The 21959-nt window shown below is 43.2% G+C and overlaps 1 protein-coding gene across 1 annotated transcript in view; it reads left to right on the top strand.

Moving 5' to 3' along the window:
* The window catches only part of dlp (dally-like), a 455986-nt gene that overhangs the window by 219114 nt on the left and 214913 nt on the right, over positions 1-21959 (top strand). The window lies entirely within an intron of this gene.

Genomic DNA, 21959 nt, shown 5'->3' with positions numbered 1-21959 from the left:
TGGTATGGTATCTGGCATCTTAATCATCAACAGCGATTGCAGTGGGTCCTCTAGAAACCATTTGCACTTACATACTACGATCCTAGAAATGGACGAACAATCGTTTTCATTGGTCAGCTTTGAAAGGCGCCCTTTCCACGTCGTGGGCGTGAATTTATTCGCACCATTTCATCTACTAGATGTGAAATCTGTTTACTTTGTACCCTCCTCCAATGGTCCCATAGATTAGTACCAACTATTATTCTTGCCTCGTTCAGGTCCATTACATTTCGTTAGGGCCTTACGTTACCAGTAGGCCAAGCAACGTACTCTGCGAATAATGTCCAAACTCGGTTACAATTCGTATGTGTTATCACCATGGTCCCAATAATTCTGCCTTTCAACATTGCGTCTGGTAACCGCATGCTGTTTAGTACGTATCTCAATGCATTATTATGTTTGGACGTGCAGGGAGGTCGCTTTGAGATCTGTTGTTCTGAGGACAACGTATTTTGTTGTGAAGGTCATGCGGTCATTAATATGGACAGTATTAGTGGTAATGTGCTACATCTGCGTGATCATATTACATGTAGTATGGTGGCGTTTCCGAAAACCTTAAAAAGTAGTTCGTGGGACGTGAAACAAACAACATTATTATTATACATGTAATATGTAAATGACAAGTAGATGTTGTGTTATTGTACGGTGCTATCATCTTTAGCATATCGAAAGTGATATTGTTTGTGTAGTTATTCTGTCCTATGACTGGTCATTTGTTTCAGCTGTCTATTTCTTGTTAGTCTAACCAGGTATTTGTTGTTTCAGCGTTACAAAATATTGTAAATGTAGGATACATGTGACCACAGAAACGGTGTCTTACTGTATTACAGTAGGTAATGTTGGATGGAAATTAGCAAATAAAAATGCGCCTCAACCCAGGATCGAACCATCGGTCTCCTGCATGCTAACCAAAAACTCTGCCTACTGTACCAACTGTACAGCACGACAATAACGTGCTGACAGCGGTAGTTACCCTACATATGGTTACAGTGTTGCCAGATTGCTACTCTTCAACGTCCGTTTTCTACCGGATATACTCGCAAGACGAAAATTTGTAAGAGACATTTTTTAATTGCTGGCATGTGAGGAGTCGCGTTGCGACGCCCGAGTGCGCGAATTACGCTTCACCCTGTATATACCTATTTACAGATGAGGAACAAAGTAATTTGTGCTTCACAATTGAATATCTAGTTCTTCAATTCCAGCGTACAGCATCTGGAGTTACCAGCAGGAAGACAGCTTCATCACCGTGATAGGCTGGAATCTTGCATTCCCTGATGATATGATGAATAGTCTGGTGTGGAGCTCCGCAGTCACAGACTGGATGAGGTTGCTGTTTCCACTTATGGAGAGCGGCTTTGCACCGGCTATGTCCTGTTCTGATTCTATTCAGACAAGACATTGATAACATGTACAAAAATCCTGATCAACATTGTAGTAATACGGTTGAAATACGTAAACACCCAGATAATTTCAACCGAGATACAGGCTACAACTTCAGTGAATCATGGCCACCTATTATCAGAACCATGAGAAAGACTCTATACTGCTGCCATTCGTTGTCCTAGCATGGAGCTAAAATGGCGTCCCAGGGCACCATTTTAAGTCCTTTGTTGCTTTCTCTTAGCAACATTTAATGCGTCATGTTTCATTTTTCTGTTTTCTCCCGATGAAGAAGCAAGATTTATTTTGAAATGCGCTGAGAGTTATATAGTTACGTGGGCCATGAAAGTCTAAATGATAAAAAAAAAATGCTCATTTATTAAGTATTTTTTGCCATTTTGTATTTTAGGTATTTTCTAAAATTATACATCATTATTTGGTCATTTAATTGAATTTATTATACTATTCTTTTTACTTTTTGAGACATTTTTTTACATATTTGAGGATGTTGAAGCATTTATGCGTGTGGTATTGGATATTATCGCAACTTTAAGTGAGGATAAATATGGAGACTTGAGAATCTTCACGATGCTTTGACAAATCTGGGGACTACACAAACTTTGTTCACCACTTACTTGTTGGAAATGTCCACATTCCAGGAGAAACACCTCCAATTGGAGAAGTCTTCATTTCGAACAGTCGAGATTTTCTTCTGAAGAAGCGGAGCAAAGTTCTCTGCGAAACGTAAAGAATTTCACCTTGTTTTCTTGACGTGGCAAAAGCCCAAAAGCTTATTATAATACCTATAACATACCAACTCGATTAATAGATTGTAAAATTTCATTTAAAATTTGTCATTTTTTAAAGTTTTTGGTTCATTTTACTGGATTTTTGCAGCCATTTTATAGATCATTTTTAAAACCTTTTTGGGCCTGTTCATCATCATCATCAACCTTCCCCCTTCTCCGCCTTCCTCTCTCCTTCCACCATACCTTTTCCATAATTTTGCCCCAGTCCAGGCTTCTTCTTACGATGAGGCCTGCTATGCACCACACGTCATTTCAATTCACCCTTCCTTGTTGTTTTCTCTTCCGTTCTTTCTAGTATTCGTTCATCGTTGCACTATGTTTTATTCTCCTCTCCTCAGAACCACTTTGGACCGAGTTTCCTTTACATTCTTTCGTGGAATCCTTCCATTCTTAAAACTTTATTTTTAAAAATCTCTTTTTCTATAGTTTCCTCTTCTATTCTTTCCAAATCTTACTTGACCTCTTGTATTCATCTCGTTGTTGACTTTTTCTCCCAAAGGTGCTCCTCCTTATTGTATCGATCCACCTTGTTCCAAGTTTCCGTCTTGCTCTCTTTCCCTCGAACTCTATCTCCATAATCTGTTTTGGTATTCATTTCTCTTACATCCTCTTTACATGTCCAAACCATCTTAGTTTACTCCTATCAATTTTCTCATTTAAACTTTCCAATCCAACCACCTTTCTCATATCTTCGTTTCTCAATCTGTTTTTCATATCATACTTCTTTGGTATTTCACTTCACCGACTTGAATTCTACTCTGTCATTGTCCAGGTCTCAGTCAGTATAGGTGCACAATACATTTTGTACATTATCTCTTTACACTTCCTTATTCCAGACAATGTGTCTTACACTCTGGTAGAATGTATTGCTCTGTTGCATCCTCCTGCTAATTTCCATGTCCTGCCTTGTATTCTACATTAATTCACTCCCTAGGTATTTGAAACTGTCAACAGTTTCAAGACCTTGACCACCAATTTTCACAATCCTTTCCCTGGTCTTTCTTCTCTTGATATCACCATAGTTTTGCTTTTTTCTGCATTGATTTTCATACCATACTTTTCAATTTTCTCGTTCAGCGCATCAAGTTGTTCTTGTAGTTATTTGCTGCCTGTTCTTCACACCACAGTATCGTCTGTAAATAGTAATAACTTCATCCTCCTGTTCCCATATGCTTCCTTTGTCTCCGTTACAATTTCGTTCATAACCATTAGAATAATAATAATAATAATAATGTTATTTGCTTTACGTCCCACTAACTACTTTTTAAGGTCTTCGGAGACGCCGAGGTGCCGGAATTTAGTCCCGCAGGAGTTCTTTAACGTGCCAGTAAATCTACCGACACGGGGCTGTCGTATTTGAGCACCTTCAAATACCACCGGACTGAGCCAGGATCGAACCTGCCAAGTTGGGGTTAGAAGGCCAGCGCCTTAACCGTCTGAGCCACTCAGCCCGGCGTTATAACCATTAGAAACAAAAGAGGTGACAGCACACTCTCCTGTCTTAGTCCAGTTTCATTTCTAAACAATTCTGTTGTTCCACATTAGCTAAATCTTCTTCTCCTACCGCATTTTTCGACACCTGTGGGGTCGCGGGTGCGAACTGCGTCGCACATGTAGATTTGGCCCTGTTTTACGGCCGAATGCCCTTCCTGACGCCAACCGCTGTATTCTGTCTGAATATGAAGAGGAGAGTGTTGGAAGAAATACACAAACACCCAGTCCCCGGACCAGAAGAATTAATCAGAAGCGATTAAAATCCCCGACCCAGCCGGTAATCAAACCCGGGACACTCTGAACCGAAGGCCAGTACGCTGACCATTTAGCCAACGAGTTTTCCACATTAGCTAAATATTACCCAAAAATGAAAAATATGACGAAACATGTTCTTCCAACGAATGATTTTTTCCACTGGTTCTTTTACATTAAAGATGCAATTCATTATACAATCTTATTGCACTACTTCAGTTTATTTCCTTCCTAGTTCTTTTAACTTAATTCCCCTTGTCTCTATCATAAATTAATTTCAAACATTAAACTGTTAATCACGCGGTTATCAAGACTACCACCACAAGAATATTCTCATGACGACTTAACATTACGTATTACCCTGTCAGAGAAGCTCGCCGTTGATACATTGGACAGTAAAAATTTCAATTAGAGAATAACACCACCTCGTACCGCCTCTTCATCATTATTACCCTCTTCCTTTCACATATCTTCTTCTTCTTCTTCTCCTTACTAATCCTTCTCCTCACCTCTCAATTGAAGGCGATATTTCGGTGTACTGTAGAAATGTATACATTTTCTAAACTTTCTCTTAACTAGTAGTTATAGTACTCATTATTAATGTATTTTTAATGTACTCTACGTACGATGTGTATTATATAGATGATATGATTTTTTAAAAGTGTGGTTACTTTTATTAATACTATTATTGTATTATTGTTAATATTATCATATTATGATCATCAGTAGTTATTATTAAGTGTACTAGGTTAAGACTGTTTAAGTGTAAGAAAGGGAGTACATCCCTAACTTTGCCAGAATAAATAAAACATTATTATTATTATTATTATTATTATTATTATTATTATTATTATTATTATTATTATTATTATACCTCCGTTAGAGTTAGCTCTGTCAAAAAATAATAGATACATGATTACTCATATGTATGTTTCCCTTATCTACGAAATCTGATCTGATCACCAATAATATCAGGTGCAGCAAAGAGATCAGAAGGCGAATAACTCTTGCCAAACATGCATTTATTTAATAATAAGAGAAATCTTTTGATCAGTGAAAATTTAGATTTTGGAATTAAGAAGAATGGAGCCTCCGTGGCTCAGGCAGCAGCGCGCCTGCCTCTCACCGCTGGGCTCCAGGGTTCAAATCCCAGTCACTCCATGTTTCATTTGTGCTGGACCAAGCGGAGGCGGGACAGGGTACTCCGGTTTTCCCTGACATCTTTCATTCCAGCAACACTCTCTGATATCATTTCTTTTCATCTGTCTGTTATTAATCCTTGCCCCAAAGGAGTGCGACAGACTCCGGCAGCCGGCAATATTCCTATCTTCACCGCCAGATGAGGCTTCATTCATTCCATTCCTGACGCGGTTGAATGACTGGAAACAGACTGAGGATTTTCAGTTAGGAAGAAATGTGTGATGTATGGATGTGAATGTTGGACAATAAGAGATCAGGATTGAAAATGTTTGAGATATGGGTCTGGAGACGAATTCTACGGATCACTGCCTGCTCGATCTGCATCCGATGGCTAAGCAGCCATCGGATGCAGATCGAGCAGGCAGTGCTACGGATTAAATGGATTGGAAAGAGAACAAGCAGAAGCATCCCGCAAGAAAGTGAAGGCAAGAGAGTAATGATATTTACGGAGTAGAAGAGCTAAATTAACTGGCCACGTTTTGAGACTTAATACATTTTCTAACCAACCTGCTGGAAGGGAAAATCACGGAAATCTTCATTATGGTTTCCATTGAAAATCCACAGTCTGTTCTAGTCATTCGGCCGAGTCAGGAATGGAATGATTGAAGCCTCATCTAGCGGCGAGGATAGGAATTGCGCCGTAGCCTGTCGCACTCCTCTGGGGCAATGAATGTCTGATATATGAAATTAAATGATACTGGAGAGTGTTGCTGGAAAACCGGAGTAAACGGAGAAAAACGTGTCCCGCCTCCGCTTTGTCCGGCACAAATCTCCCATGGAATGAACGGGATTTGAACCACGGAACCCTGCTGTGAAATGAAGGGAAGAGCTGAGAACAAAGAACAATGGTTGCATAGACAAGGTATTGCCTTTAATGATGATGATGATGATGATGATGATGATGTCCGCCTCTGTAGCGTAACGGTTAGCACAATTAGCTGCCCTCCTCGGTGGCCCGGGTTCGATTCCCGGTACTGCCAGAAATTTAAGACTGGCAGGAAGTCTGGTCTCATTAAAATGGTGCATGCAGCTCACCTCCAATGGGGCTGTGCCTGAGAAGAGCTGCACCACCTCGGGACCAGGACACGAGTTTACATTTTGTCCGGCTCGATGGCTAAATGGTTAGCGTGCTGGTCCCGGGTTCGATTCCCGGCAGGGTCGGGAATTTTAACCATACTTGGTTAATTACTCTGGCAGGGGAACTAGGTGTATTTGCCATCATCATCATCGTTTCATCCTCATCACGACGCGCACGTCGCCCGGGCCTCCCCCTAGGCCACACGCCATTATTATGATGATGATGATGATTATTACTCAAAACATGTTGTATTACTGTCATGTACAGGGGTATGCTGTGAATAAATGGTTAAATAAAATCATACGTGCATAAATATAACTGCTGATCTTTAAGGTCTTCATATGACAAGAGAATTCCGTTGTACTTCTCTTTAAACAACCACCTCCACCTTCCATAAACTGAATTATCCATCAATCACCGATATAATTGCTGAAATCTGTGAACATCCGGAACCTGTCGGTGGGCCCACCCAGCAACAGAAATATTTCATCAGCACTATTTGAACTCTTGTCCAAAATGTGTCAGGCTAACGGGCCACTACCTGCTGCCGCACACAAAGACGGGGCACACCCTGGGCTAACTGCCCATTATTAGGCTGTCTCTCTAATCGGCTGAACTGCCAAACCTTTCAGCTTCACACGTCACTTTAGTCCGAAACACGTTAGGGCTCGTATAAAACCGTCTGCACATATTTGGAGAACCAGCAACGCCGATTCTGATTTTTTGGGGGGCTCTTCTTCTTCTTATTCTTTAGCATTTCCTTATTCTTAATGAGGAATCACACTTTTCCTAACTTTTCTCTTCCATTCCTTCCTGTCGAGTGCGTTCTCCTCCCGTTCTCCCTTCTCTCTAATGCCCTCTTCCGCACAGTCCTTACATCTCCTCTTTGTCTTACCTCTTGCTCGTCTTCTTATCACCTGCAGGCTGCTTATGGTCCTCCTGTCCAAACCATAGCAGCCTTTTCTCTTGTATTTCCATTGATTCTTCCATAACACCGCACATCTCTCGTATCCTGTCATTCTGTATCCTATCTGTGCGTGTCTTTCCCATCTTCCACCTCAACATCCTCATTTAGCTTTTTTCTCGTGGGGCATTGCGGGTCGGATCCACTGATTGTTTTAAATTCATATCCATCCATTCATTCTTCGTCCTCACTTTTTGAATTCTGGTCAGTGGAGGATTTTGGACTCTTAAATTATCATTACATTTCGTCTCATTTCGTACCATTAGGGGCCGATGACCTAGATGTTAGGCTCCGTTAAACAACAAGCATCATCATCATCATCATCATCATAATCATCAAATGCTGTAGTACCAAATATATATTGTACGCCAGAGCAAGAATGTTAGGGGGAGGGGTGGAAGGAAAAAAGAGCAAAGACAAACGGCAAAGTGACCGAGCCCCTCCTCCTCCTCCTCCTTCCACATAACCCTCTAGTGCCCCACGTTACATATGTGTAACATTAGGAATTTACAGTAGTATTTTCCTGTCGCTATGAAACATATTTGCCGCTAATGCTCATTGTGACAGATCAGTAACAATACACACCATGAAGTTTTCAATTATGCCTAGAATTTTTATAGAATAATCATATAAATATCATTCTGAATGAAGATAATTGTTTTCCTATGGAGACCTATCCTGGGCACTAGAGGGTTAATTGCTCCGTTTACCCATCTCCCAAATCCTCCACTCCTTTCTCAACCCACGCAACTCTCCTGGCCAGAGAGTGAATGTTACCCACTAGATGGCCCGCGCCTGACCTTCAGGGAGGGGAATTAAAACTTTTTGATGGTGAGCCGAATTGTGCCCGCCTTTGATTTAGACCAAAGCGGCACTTCCCGTACCGCTCGCACTCCGTGTGGAAGGATGTGGAGGCAGGACTTTTCCTGTTTCGACCGAACGAGGACAGCAGCTCCGGAAGAAGTGTGACACCAACTGTAATTTTGTATTGTTATTTGTGGAGCAGACCGCTATCGACAGGGTCATCTGATAAACTATCACGAATCCAGGGTTGTAGCATACGTCACAGTTAAAAATGCTGCTGCCATTCAGGATACCAATGTCACACTCATAATTAATCAAATACATTTTATTCTGTTGACATAAACATGCCTTAGATCTGGGAATCGTCTGAAAATTTGTGTAACGAAATAGTGTCATGACACACATACACACAAAAAAAATAGTAACGCGGTATTACCTAGCAACAGTACCTTGAGACCTGCACAGTGATGTTGGTGATGATTATTGTTTTAAGACGAAGTACAACTAGGCAACCGTCCTCTAACACTAATCAGAGAGAAAATACAGAAAGGATCCGACACTTCAAAAAATGAAGATATCGGCCAAAGAAAGACAAGGGCCACGAAGAGCGTGAAAATGAGACTCGCTAGGATTCGCAGCCTCGAGGTTGAAAAGAACAAGAGTTGACCAAGGGAGGTGACATAGGATAGATGAAAGAGAGGAGCCTAGCACAAGTAAGTGGAAGCAATGCCAGGACTCAGCTTAGGGCCCCGTAGCCCCCAACCCACGCTCCAAAGTTGAGAGCCCCTGGGCCGCTTTTAGTTACCTCTTAAGACAGACAGGCGATACCGTGGGTGTTCTACCGCCCCCACCCACAGAGGGGTCTCTCCCTTTCTACTATCATATATTTCACGTCATTAATTTGCATTCATTAATTCCTCTGATGCTGCCTCCGTAACTCAGACGGCAGCTCGCACCGCTGGGTTCCATGGTTCAAATCCCGGTCACTCCGTGTGAGATTTGTGCTGAACAAAGCGGAGGCGGGACATGTTTTTCTCCGGGAACTCCGGTTTTTCCTGTCGCCTTTCATTCCAGCGACACTCTCCAGTATCATTTCATTTCATCTGTCGTCCGACTCGTTGGCTGAATGGTCAGCGTTCTGGCTTTCGGTTCAGAGGGTCCCGGGTTCGATTCTCGGCAGAGTCGGGGATTTTAACCTTTATTGGTTAATTCCAGTGGCCCGGAGGCTGGGTATTTGTGCTGTCCCCAACATCCCTGCAACTCACACACCACACATAAGACTATCCTCTACCAGAATAACACGCAGTTACCTACACATGGCAGATGCCGCCCAGCGTCATTGGAGGGTCTGCCTTACAAGGGCTGCACTCGGCTATAAATAGCCACACGAAATTTAAAAAAATCATCTGTCAGGTATTAATCTTTGCCCCAGAAGAGAGCGACAGGCTTCGACAGTCGCCACAATTCCTATCCCCGTCGCTAGATGGCGGCTTCATTCATTCCATTCCTGACCCACTCGAATGACTGGAAACACGCTGAGGATTTTGTCAATTCTTCTCAGGAGGTTGGCGTTGGTAACGGCATCCGGTCTTAAAAAGTCGCCACGTCTATTCATCTGACTTCATATCCGACCGTTTAGAGAAACGGGACAAGGGTTTGATCTACTCTCTGCGATTTACAGTGGAGGACATTGATTTTTAAATTGTTGATTATGCCGTCTATTTGATTATTTAATAAGTAACTACACTTCCTGTCAAAATCATCTAAAGCAACAACAATAATTTTGTCGTAAAATATGGAGGTATTTATAACAATGATTTTGTCTCATATCTTATCTGCATGTTACAGTCCGTCTCCATGGCTAAATGGTTAGCATGCTGGCCCTCGGTTCAAGAGATCCCGGATTCGATTCCCGGTGCGGTCGGAGATTTTAACTGTCATTAGTTAATTCCTATGGCTCGGGGGCTGGGTGTTCGTGACGTCTTCATCATTAGATTTCATCTTAGATAGGGCAGGTCGCCTATCCGGAGGCCGCACACCATTATTATTCTATTTACCGTGTGACAATAAAAGGACAACAGGAACATTTTTGCAAATTTAATACATTAGTACTACTACATATTTTACGAATATTCTTGTTCTTAAACCGTTTATCCTCCAGGGTAGTTTCCTCCCTCGGACTCAGCGAGGGATCCCACCTCTACCGCCTCACGGGCAGTGTCCTGGAGCGTGAGACTTTTGGGTCGGGGGACAAAACTAGAGAGAAAGACCAGTACCTCGTCCAGGTTGTCTCACCATCTGTGCCTTGTGGGGAAAGAAGCGGCCATGGCCCTAAGTTAGGTGCCATTACGGGATTTGCCTGGAGGGAAACTGGGGAAACTACGAAACACCACTTCGAGGGTAGCTGAAGTGGGAATCGAACCCCACTCTACTCAGTTCAAGCCCCCGTATCACTTTTCGAATTTCATGGCAGAACCGGAAATCGAACCCGGGCCTTCAGGGGTGGCAGCTGATCATACTGACCACTACACCACAGTAGTATTAATATTACTACATATTTTATGAATATTAGATATTTAATTACATACACTGACTGACAGTGACAATGCAACACCAAGGAGGAGTGGTTCGAAAGGGATGAAAGTTGGGGAAAAAACAGAGACGGCACGGACGAATAATTGATGTTTATTTCAAACCGATATGCAGGTTACACAATGCGCACGGCATCGACTCAGTAGGATGTAGGACCACCGCGAGCGGCGATGCACGCAGAAACACGTCGAGATACAGAGTCAATAAGACTGCGGATGGTGTCCTGAGGGATGGTTCTCCATTCTCTGTCAACCATTTGGCACAGTTGGTCGTCCGTACGAGGCTGGGGCAGAGTTTGCAAACGGCGTCCAATGAGATCCCACACGTGTTCGATTGGTGAGAGATCCGGAGAGTACGCTGGCCACGGAAGCATCTTTACACCTCGTAGAGCCTGTTGAGAGATGCGAGCAGTGTGTGGGCGGGCATTATCCTGCTGAAACAGAGCATTGGGCAGCCCCTGAAGGTACGGGAGTGCCACCGGCCGCAGCACATGCTGCACGTAGCGGTGGGCATTTAACGTGCCTTGAATACGCACTAGAGGTGACGTGGAATCATACGCAATAGCGCCCCAAACCAATATGCCGCGTTGTCTAGCGGTAAGGCGCTCCACAGTTACTGCCGGATTTGACCTTTCTCCACGCCGACGCCACACTCGTCTGCGGTGACTATCACTGACAGAACAGAAGCGTGACTCATCGGAGAACACGACGTTCCGCCATTCCCTCATCCAAGTCGCTCTAGCCTGGCACCATGCCAGGCGTGCACGTCTATGCTGTGGAGTCAATGGTAGTCTTCTGAGCGGACGCCGGGAGTGCAGGCCTCCTTCAACCAATCGACGGGAAATTGTTCTGGTCGATATTGGAACAGCCAGGGTGTCTTGCACATGCTGAAGAATGGCGGTTGACGTGGCATGCGGGGCTGCCACCGCTTGGCGGCGGATGCGCCGATCCTCGCGTGCTGACGTCACTCGGGCTGCGCCTGGACCCCTCGCACGTGCCACATGTCTCTGCGCCAAGCATCTTCGCCACAGGCGCTGCACCGTGGACACATCCCTATGGGTATCGGCCGCGATTTGACGAAGCGACCAACCTGCCCTTCTCAGCCCGATCACCATACCCCTCGTAAAGTCGTCTGTCTGCTGGAAATGCCTCCCTTGACGGCGGCCTGGCATTCTTAGCTATACACGTTTCCTGTGGCACACGACAACACGTTCTACAATGACTGTCGGCTGAGAAATCATGGTACGAAGTGGGCCATTCGCCAACGCCGTGTCCCATTTATCGTTCGCTACGTGCGCAGCACAGCGGCGCATTTCACATCATGAGCATACCTCAGTGACGTCAGTCTATCCTGCAATTGGCATAAAGTTCTGACCACTCCTTCTTGGTGTTGCATTTGCTCTGTCAGTCAGTGTATTTTACGAATATTCTTGTTCTTAAACCGTTTACCCTCCAGGGTAGTTTCCTCCCTCGGACTCAGCGAGGGATCCCACCTCTACCGCCTCACGGGCAGTGTCCTGGAGCGTCAGACTTTTGGGTCGGGGGACACAACTAGATTGAAGGACCAGTACCTCGTCCAGGTTGTCTCACCTGCTGTGCTGAGCAGCGGCCTTGTGGGGAAGGAAGCGGCCATGGCCCTAAGTTAGGTGCCATTACGGGATTTGCCTGGAGGGAAACTGGGGAAACTACGAAACACCACTTCGAGGGTAGCTGAAGTGGGAATCGAACCCCACTCTACTCAGTTCAAGCCCTCGTATCACTTTTCAAATTTCATGGCAGAACCGGAAATCGAACCCGGGCCTTCGGGGGTGGCAGCTGATCACATTGACCACTACACCACAGTAGTATTAATATTACTACATATTTTATGAATATTAGATATTTAATTACATATTTCACTGATATTTAGTACATTTTATACACATATTTCGTACTCTAATAGTCATAATACATATGTAATAATTTTGTTTGACTATCGCTAAGCCTGGTGGAGGCTTTGTAAGTCTGATCCTCCGACTATCCCAGGCACCTTCTGTCATATGAACAAGGTAGCTTCAAAAAATAAGATAACAAGAACTTCCATGGAGAAACTTTATTTTACAGCCAGATATATAGAATTACAGCACTGATACGTATTGCTGTTCAACATACTCACCAATCTTGTCCAAGCACTTGTTCAGTTCTACGCCAAGGCTTTGCTGCCGGCACGAAAGGAATCGTGAGTCCAGTACCTGAAGCCACGTCATGACGGCCGTATCGTCGCCTGGTCCAGGCTGTAGGGAGGATGGTCATCGTTCAGCCCAGCTCGACTAGGTTTCCTCGTTCTAGGTGAGATAGATAGAATAGTGCTGTGTTAGTATGTGTCCTTGTTTTGTGTTGGGGTGCCGTGAGGCTCCGCCCCGCCTCACAGCCCGTGCTGACCTTCCTGTTTGGACATATGACCGACGAGCGAGTACTAATGCAGGAATATAGCCTAGTACAATAGTACAGAATAACTTGAGGTGCAAAGGCTAGTCTTCTGCCGGCTAATTCCACCCCTCCGTAAAGGAGAAGTTATGAGAAACGTCCCTAAACCCACCCCCCTGTGGGTGGGGGCGGTAGAATAACTCCCACGGTATCCCTTGCCTGTCGTAAGAGGCGACTAAAAGGGGCCCCAGGGGCTCTGAACTTTGGAGCGTGGGTTGGCGACAACGGGGCCCTCAGCTGAGTCCTAGCATTGCTTCCACTTACTTGTGTCAGGCTCCTCACTTTCACCTATCCTATCCACCCTCTCTTGGCCAACTCTTGTTCTTTTCCGACCCCGACGCTATTAGGTTTGCGAGGGCTAGGGAGTCTTTCATTTTCACGCCCTTCGTGGCCCTTGTCTTCCTTTGTCTGATATCTTCATTTTTCAAAGTATCGGATTCCTTCCCTTTTTCCCTCTGATTAGTGTTATATAGAGGATGGTTGCCTAGTTGTACTTCCTCTTAAAACAATAATCACCACCACCACCATCCCTAAACCCAGCAGGCAATCCCATATCTCCTTTCGGCACTGGTTAGTCTGTCGCGGTCGTACCAAGACATGCCCGGCCGTTGACCGCTGTCGCTCAAGCGCCACTGTCACCCCCGGTCCATGGCCGCCTGTAAAGCCGGCTTTACATTTACGAGTAACTCGTATACGAGCGCTCGTATACGAGTAGGAAACGCGTTTACATTTATGATGCTTACTCGTATAAGAGTACAGTTTCCAATATGGCTCCAAGCAGACGAAAACGTCTTGCTATGGCTGGTATCTTGGTGTTGTGTTTTAAAACAAGACAACAGAATGAAGCGAAAAAAATCAGGAGCTTTTGGGTTAAAGAATCCTTGAAGAAAAGACCCGTTTTTGGAATACAGGAACATTTACTAGTTGATTTATTAAACGAGGTTATAGAGACTTCTTAAGGATGGATTTTAGTACATTTGAAATGTTGTACCTTTTGGTAAGTGGACGAAATGATTTTTATAATACCGGTACCGATATGCTAAATACTGGCATATTATTAGTAATTAATTTTTCTAGGTTGCCCCTCATATCCCCAAAGAAAACACTCAGATGAGAAGTTGTATCAATTCTCAGCTGCAACTGGCAGTGACTCAGATTTTTAGCTACTGGAGATAGCTTCAAATCATTAGAATTCTTGACGCGTATATCAGCCTCAACTATTTCCTTGTTCATTCCAGAAGTTATTGATTTTCCTTTCAACTAGATCCGTAGTTATGTTTAACTTCAAAGGCCTTATTTCTCGCATTGATGTCCCGATATTGAGAACACTTAACATTCCACAGGCACTCCGCTCTGTAGTATAAATTAATGAACTCCTCCAGATTTTCACGAGACATCCTACAGTATTTAGTCTCCGCCATTTTTTAAACAGTCTAACTCGGATGCAAGTCGGAAGCCTCTCTACTTTGATTGCTATTCGTATACGAGCTACGAGTACGTACGAGTCATCGTTTACATTTACGATTTCTTATCCGAGTTAGTCCGAGTAGCCTACTCGTATAAGAGTTATTCGTAAATGTAAAGCCGGTTTAAGGCTTTCAAGATGGAAAACTGGAAACGCTACCAGTAGGTAGGTAGCCAGTGAACAAACATTTTGGCGCGCGGTCAAGAGAGAATTGATCAAAAAAAAAAAAAACTGTAGTGTTGCAAACGCCCATGCGGATGGCCAGTCATGCGAAAGCTCTTCCCTACATGGAAGAGCGGGTGGCCGACACTTCCTATTAACCAAATTTAGTTTGCAATCTAACCTGTTACGGCATGAAAATCCGGCCTTTGGATATAAAACAGGTGTCGCAGCGGCCAAAATGTGAAGTGGGCAGCAATGATGGTGCGTATTTTCCTGCAGCACCAGTATTTGCAAATCGCACACTTCGTACAATTTTTTAAAGAGATTATCGACATTTATGAAATGAGAGTGCAATTCGTCACTGCTAATGTCTGTTCTCTTCCTTTTGAATGCTCATTTGTCACGATCGGTTACTTGTGAGCGCCACAAAAGGGATCTGTACTACTGCGCGTGGCCTCCGAAGAGGCCTAGTGGATGTCTTTCCAGTTGACGTCGTATAGGCGACCTGCGCATCTGTGAGGATAGGGCCCTACTTATGATGATTTCTAGTGATAAGGACGGCACACGCACCCACCCCCGAGCCATAGGAATTAACCAGTGAAAGTTAAAATCCCTGAGTGGTGGTGGTAGTGGTGGTGATAGTTGTTTTAAGAGGAAGTACAACTAGGCAACCACTAATCAGAGATAAAAAATGGAGCGGAAACGACACTTCGAAAAATGAAGGTATCGGCCAAAGAAAGAAAAGGGCCACGAACGGCGTGAAAATGAAAGACTTCCTAGGTCGGAAAAGAGGAAGAGTTGACCAAGGGAGGTTGGATAGGATGATAGTGAGGAGCCTGGCTCAAGTGAGTGTAAGCAATGCCAGGACTAAGCTAAAGATCTCGTCGCTTAACCACGCTCCCAAGTTATGAGCCCCTGGGAATACCGTGGGTGTTATTTTACAACCCCCACCCACAGAGGGAAGTGGGATTCGAACCCACTGTCTCTCGTATTGTATTGTATTATTATTATTATTATTATTATTATTATTATTATTATTATTATTATTATTATTATTATTATCATCATCATCATCGCTGGCCCCGCGGTTTAGGGATAGCATGACTGCCACTTACTCGGAGGCTCCAGGTTTGATTCCCGGCCAGGTTTGGGATTTTTACCTGGATCTGAGGGCTGGTTCGAGGTCCACTCAGCCTACGTGATTACAATTGAGGAGCTATCTGACGGTGAAATAGCGGCCCGATCTAGAAAGCCAAGATTAAAGGCTGAGAGTATTCGTCGTGCTAACCACATGGCACCTTGTAATATGCAGGCCTTCGGGTTGAGCAGCGGTCGCTTGGTAGGCCATGGCCCATCGGGGATGTTGTGCCATGGAATTTTATTATTATTATTATTATTATTATTATTATTATTATTATTATTATTATTATTATTATTATTATTATTATTATTATTATTATTTCTTTATGCCCATTCAGAAAGCGCGTTTAAACGTTTTCGTTAGCCTAATGATTTTCGCCTTCTTATCCTCCCAAAATCTCTTCATGAATACACTGTTGTGTTGCATCTTGCGTTCTGTGGATCACTTCCTACCAGTTTTCTTTTTAGGTTTCTCCACGAATTTGTGCTTGGCTGCTATTGTACTAAAGGCTCCACGATCTTCTGTGATGTCGTCCGTGGTGTTCATTTCTTGGAGGTCCGCCTTAGTTTCTTCTAGCCAGTTTATTTTGAGCTTTGAGTTGATTAATTTAAATAATCACTTGGCGAGTCTGTAGCTGTCCATTCTAGAGATATGGCCGTAGAATTTCAGGCGTCTCTTGCGTACGGCGTCAGTGAACCTGTCAGTTAATGAGGTCCACTGTTCTCCTCTTAATCCATATTCCATTTTCTCACGTAGGACCATAAATTTCCAGAGAATTTTCCGTTCTTGCTTTTCAATTTCTATAATTTTAGAGTGACCTCCAAGGGATATGGTTTCTGAGGCGTATACAGCTTCCGGCTAAACTACTGTCTTGTACTGTAGTGTCGAAATTTTGCATTACGCGATATGACTTTCTTTGTGTAGTAATTCCTCGATAGTCTGAATGCGTTATGTATGGAGTTTGGTGGCTCTTTCTACCATGTTGGCCCTACTGTTTAGTCCCGATGGTGCTATGATTTCTACAAGGTATTTGAAGGAAGCAAAGTCACCTCCGTACAGGCCATGAAGGCCCTTGGAGAAGTGGAAGGTAAAGGCTTCTACCATTGTTAACCTCGGCACTTGATGGGATAGAGTGGTTAGCTCTACGCCCGGCCGCCTTTACTCCCAGGAATTAACCTGGTACTCATTTTTTGTGTAGGGCCATATGCACCTCCGGAAGTGGAAATCTCGTTTCTTAAATTTTACGACTTCCTGACGGGGATTCGAACCCACGTCCTTCCGGGCGAACCGAGCACGCCTTTACCGCCTCGGCCAGGCAACCCCTATTTGAAGGAAGACACCTGTGAAATTGTGCAGTTTTCCATCTCTAGCGGAGTTTTTTTTTTTTACTATGTTGATGTAGGTTTTCCATGAACTGGGTTTTATTATTATTATTATTATTATTATTATTATTATTATTATTATTATTATTATTATTATGTCCGCCTCTGTGGTTTAGTGGTTAGTGTGATTAGCTGCCACCCCCGGAGGTCCGGGTTCGATTCCCGGCTCTGCCACGAAATTTGAAAAGTGGTACGAGGGTTGGAACGGGGTTCACTCAGCCTCGGGAGGTCAACTGAGTAGAGGTGGGTTCGATTCCCACCTCAGCCATCCTGGAAGTGGTTTTCCGTGGTTTCCCACTTCTCCTCCAGGCAAATGCCGGGATGGTACCTAACTTGAGGCCATGGCCGCTTCCTTCCCTCCTCCTTGTCTATCCCTTCCAATCATCCCATCCCCCCCCCCCCGCAAGGCCCCTATTCAGCAAAGCAGGTGAGGCCGCCTGGGCGAGGTGCTGGTCATCCTCCCCAGTTGTATCCCCCGACTCAGAGTCTGACGCTCCAGGACACTGCCCTTGAGGCGGTAGAGGTGGGATCCCTCGCTGAGTCCGAGGGAAAGGCCAACCCTGGAGGGTTATTATTATTGTTCCGAGGTATCTGTGGAACAGCAGACGTGAAAGAAGGTGTGGGCCGGAATAGGTCTCAACTACAAAATTAAAGTTAATTTAAAACATTAAAAAAGGTTATATTTTCTTTTCAAAATCAACAGATAACAACAACAGAGTAACAGGTACCAAGTAGCAGGAAAACAAGTTAAGAAATTACAGTTGTTACAAGATTTGGGCTCCGAGCCCCAAGATTAATTTCTGAGCTCTCAGCTCACCACCACAATTGCTAAAGGGCAGAAAACCCCAAAGTACGAGGAGCACTTGCTCCTAATTACAATGTTAAGAAAAAGAGCAAACCCGTTCTCAATTTTACAAGCCTATCGAAGGCTACAACAAACCTTCACTTCAGACTGCCCTCAAGGCACACCAAGAAACAGGGGTATTAGATACCCAACCTACAGGGCCTTTACATGAGGAAAACAAACATCAAGTTAAGTTACTGGCCCATAGTGCAAAATAGAATGGAGGCGATGACTTGCACTCCAACACAACGTTTGTGTCAAAAAACCTATGTGGCGCTAGGCCGATAATACAAGGGCTAATCCCAATCTAGGAAGGTGACACGTATGAGAAAACTTACGGTATTAAAGAAGAGAAGAACGGTTATGAAAACGTAGTCACCTCCTTTTTCAAAAATGAAGGGGAGTTCGAGAGGGTGAAGCACTCTCTATCCCCGCTTTACAGATTTGTAATTTATGGATAGACAGAAAGGAATTTACATTTTAAAAAGGTAGGTTACATACTAAAGGTTTCGAACCCTCCCCGAGAGTTAAACTGCTGAGCTAGCACGAAATGAAGATGTTAACCCCTATGCACCCGTAAGCGGACTGGTACGCGCTCGAGCGCCTGGTCCAGGATTCCACAAGCGGACTGGTACGCCGGGGATTGGAGACATTTGTGACATCTGTTGGCATTTTCCGGAAACATTTCTAATTGAAATCTGTTCTTGGTGTCTCAAAGTGTAACCAGAGTGCTCTGGTATGCAACTTTGGCAAAGAGAATTGATTAAAATATCGATCGAGAAATCTGTATTCTGTTGTTGACAAGATGGCTGACTGAGAAGGAAGTTGCTTGCTCGCACGAAATGCTCAGTAATAGCGAAATTCAAAGCATATTTGATGTTTTAGGCTCTGATTTCAGCAGTGTTAGTGAGGAAGAAGTTATTAGTGATCCTGTGCATGAATGAAAACGAAATATATCACCAGAGATCTTTTGCGTAGTAATATCGTACGACATGGAATGCCGAATGAACTTTATCCCGCCCCTCAAGATCCGATTGCGACTGCCGGATTTGAACCTACGATCTTGGTACCTGGATGTGAACACTTTACCACTGATCCTCAGACTGAATAATAATAATAATAATAATAATAATAATAATAATAATAATAATAATACACCGAGAGAGACATACGGCAGTAACTTCGTATTTGGAATATAGGTTCGAATCCCTTCATTCACTTACTCGTGATTTGTTTCCCATTAATTCATTATTTCCAAACCAGGAAAATGTTAGGCTCATGTCGTATTGGTTTCCTATTATTTCCTTATTTCAAATCAGGCAAATGTTAGGCTCGTGCCGTATAATTAAGGCCATAACACACACTAAAGAACTTCCGAGGTGAGATAAGGTAATGAAAAATTTAAGATTTCAAAGGGATTTTTATGTGTTTTATTTCTGTAAAGTTCTGTTTTTGGTGTCATGAGCAATAGTGTGGAATTTTTCAATAATATACAACAGGTCCCGTCATAATACGCGCAGTCGATCACCCACTATACTGTTTTAACCGAAAGCTTGCAACACCCAGGTTGCATGCTAAAAAGTTGGCGGATTCCTAGCAATGTCAGAGCAAAGGGCGGGTGGATGCATATGGGTTAACAGGCCATTACCTTGTAGATGAACTGCTGCTTGAAGAAAGGGGCGCTTCCCGCCCCCTGCTATATATTCACACACTGAGAAAGATGTTACTGAAGTGGCACCGAGACAAGAAAATCAGCAGTTTATATACCCTCGTGGAACATTCGAGACCTTTCATGAATAACAACAACCCGCCCACAAACTTTTATTGGCTTCCAGCAAAAACTAATACACAAGACGATGAAGAAACACCTTATTGATGGGAAATTAATTACAGAAATTTATGATTGGCTAATTTCAAAACTGGCGGAGGGAAAGGATTTATATTGCTAACCCACAAACCACAGAACAAAATTTAGTAAAAATAAAACTTAGGAATACAATATTTCTTCAAGAAAGTTCATTCCATTGCACCAGAGTGTGTTACCATAGTTTTGTGTAGCGACATCTGTTAGAGAATGTTCAAACTTCTTGATACGGAGCAAACAAACACAAATCAAAATAGACACAGTTCGGAACACTTCAAGATTACCAAATCTACAGTAGTGACATCTTCCAAGAAACCGTAAGTTAATACAGTTTGTTTCAGGCTTTCTCCTGTAGAGAGGTTTCAACTGGCGCAATATTTGAATTCGCGGCGTGGAGGTGTACCGCCCGGTACAGTTATTATTATTATTATTATTATTATTATTATTATTATTATTATTATTATTATTATTATTATTATTATTATTATTGATCGAGCGAACACAGCAAGCCAGCCCAGTTCCCATAGCATATCGAGCGGCCCCGCTCTATTGATGCAATTACCAAGGGGATGTTCTGCAATTTAAATATTTGAACCGCTCGTTCCGCACGAGCAGCCAGTTTGGAGGTCACCTGCCCATTGTGTTCCCGCCCACTCCTGTCCGCGCGTTTGTCGCGCTACGACACGGCGGTGCCTTCACCCTTCTTCGCCTGGGAGTGAACTGCGTTTCCCTCTTGAAACTTACCAGATAGCGACCACCTTGTGGTAGCATGAAATACCGTAAGTGTTGGACACAGGTAGGGGGGTTTAAGAGGAAATACAACTGGGCAACCATCCTCTATTAATCAGAGGGGAAAGAATTGGCGGTAGGTTATCACAGTTGTAATGGCCGCAGGGTTTTCAGGGTTTCATAGACTTAATTATTAAATTACTAGCAGGTGCCCGCGACTCGCCCGCGTTTATTAATTCAACCGTGTTAGATTTTTCTAAACCATTTAATTAAATGCAAAAGAAAATCTATATTTATTAACATACATCGTGTTCACTTTTAATGTTAGTCGTTTTCTATTATTTTAATATTTAACCCTCTCTTCCACCCCCGCACGTAGGGGTTGTTACCCTACAGTTTTCTTTCCCAAACAGTAAGTCATATGAGTATCATGTTCGGTTCTGAGCTATGCTGGAACATACACACACATTCACGCGTAATCTCTGTCATTTTCGACATGTTCTTTCTTCGCTCCTTCTCATCCCCTATGCAACACCACTTAACAGCTATTAAAATGTAAAAAAAATTAACATATGGAAGACGTATGTTTAATGCTTCACTGTTACTGTGAAGACTCTCTATAAACGGAAGAAGGCAACTGACGACCCATACTAAGTAAAAATCAGAAGAAATGTTTTGTATAAAGATACGGTACTTAGTTACCAAAGCTAAATGAACGAACTATTAAAAGAAGTTGAAAATAGCATAGGTTAGAGTTACCCACTGACTGAAACTAATCAATGTCTCCAGTGCATCAGTTGTTTAAAGCTGTTAGATATTATGCTTCAGACTGTTTAAGCGGCTATGTTCATTTGTGCTATGCCAAGAGTGTGGAAAATTGTGCAAAGAGATATTGCTGCCTTGTAGCATTTGTAAGGCATTACATTGTTTTCTCCGCAGAAAAAGGAATATCCGAAAATCAATCAAGACTTACATCAATTATCACATTTTCCCAGTGTTGTAGAAGCCCTAGGTTCACTTTTATTAAAATATATTGAATATTATGATATAACTGTCCATTCTTTTATTTTCCAAGCACACTTGCATACTTTCAAATTGAATTTTTTTCATTATTATAACACTTTCGTTGCCTCTTACTGTTCATGTTTACGTCTTCGCCATCTCTGTTTACCATAACCTATAATAACCTCAACGAAAAGTGACGAAATACAATTCGAATAGACAGTTCTGAGCGCTTTATGTACAGAAACAAAAGATGCCTTCTGTCGACCACATTCAGAAATCTCACGGAC

Source organism: Anabrus simplex, chromosome 14, assembly GCF_040414725.1.
Source record: "Anabrus simplex isolate iqAnaSimp1 chromosome 14, ASM4041472v1, whole genome shotgun sequence".
Taxonomy (NCBI): Eukaryota; Metazoa; Arthropoda; class Insecta; order Orthoptera; family Tettigoniidae; genus Anabrus; species Anabrus simplex.
This window is presented reverse-complemented; position numbering and strand designations above follow the sequence as displayed.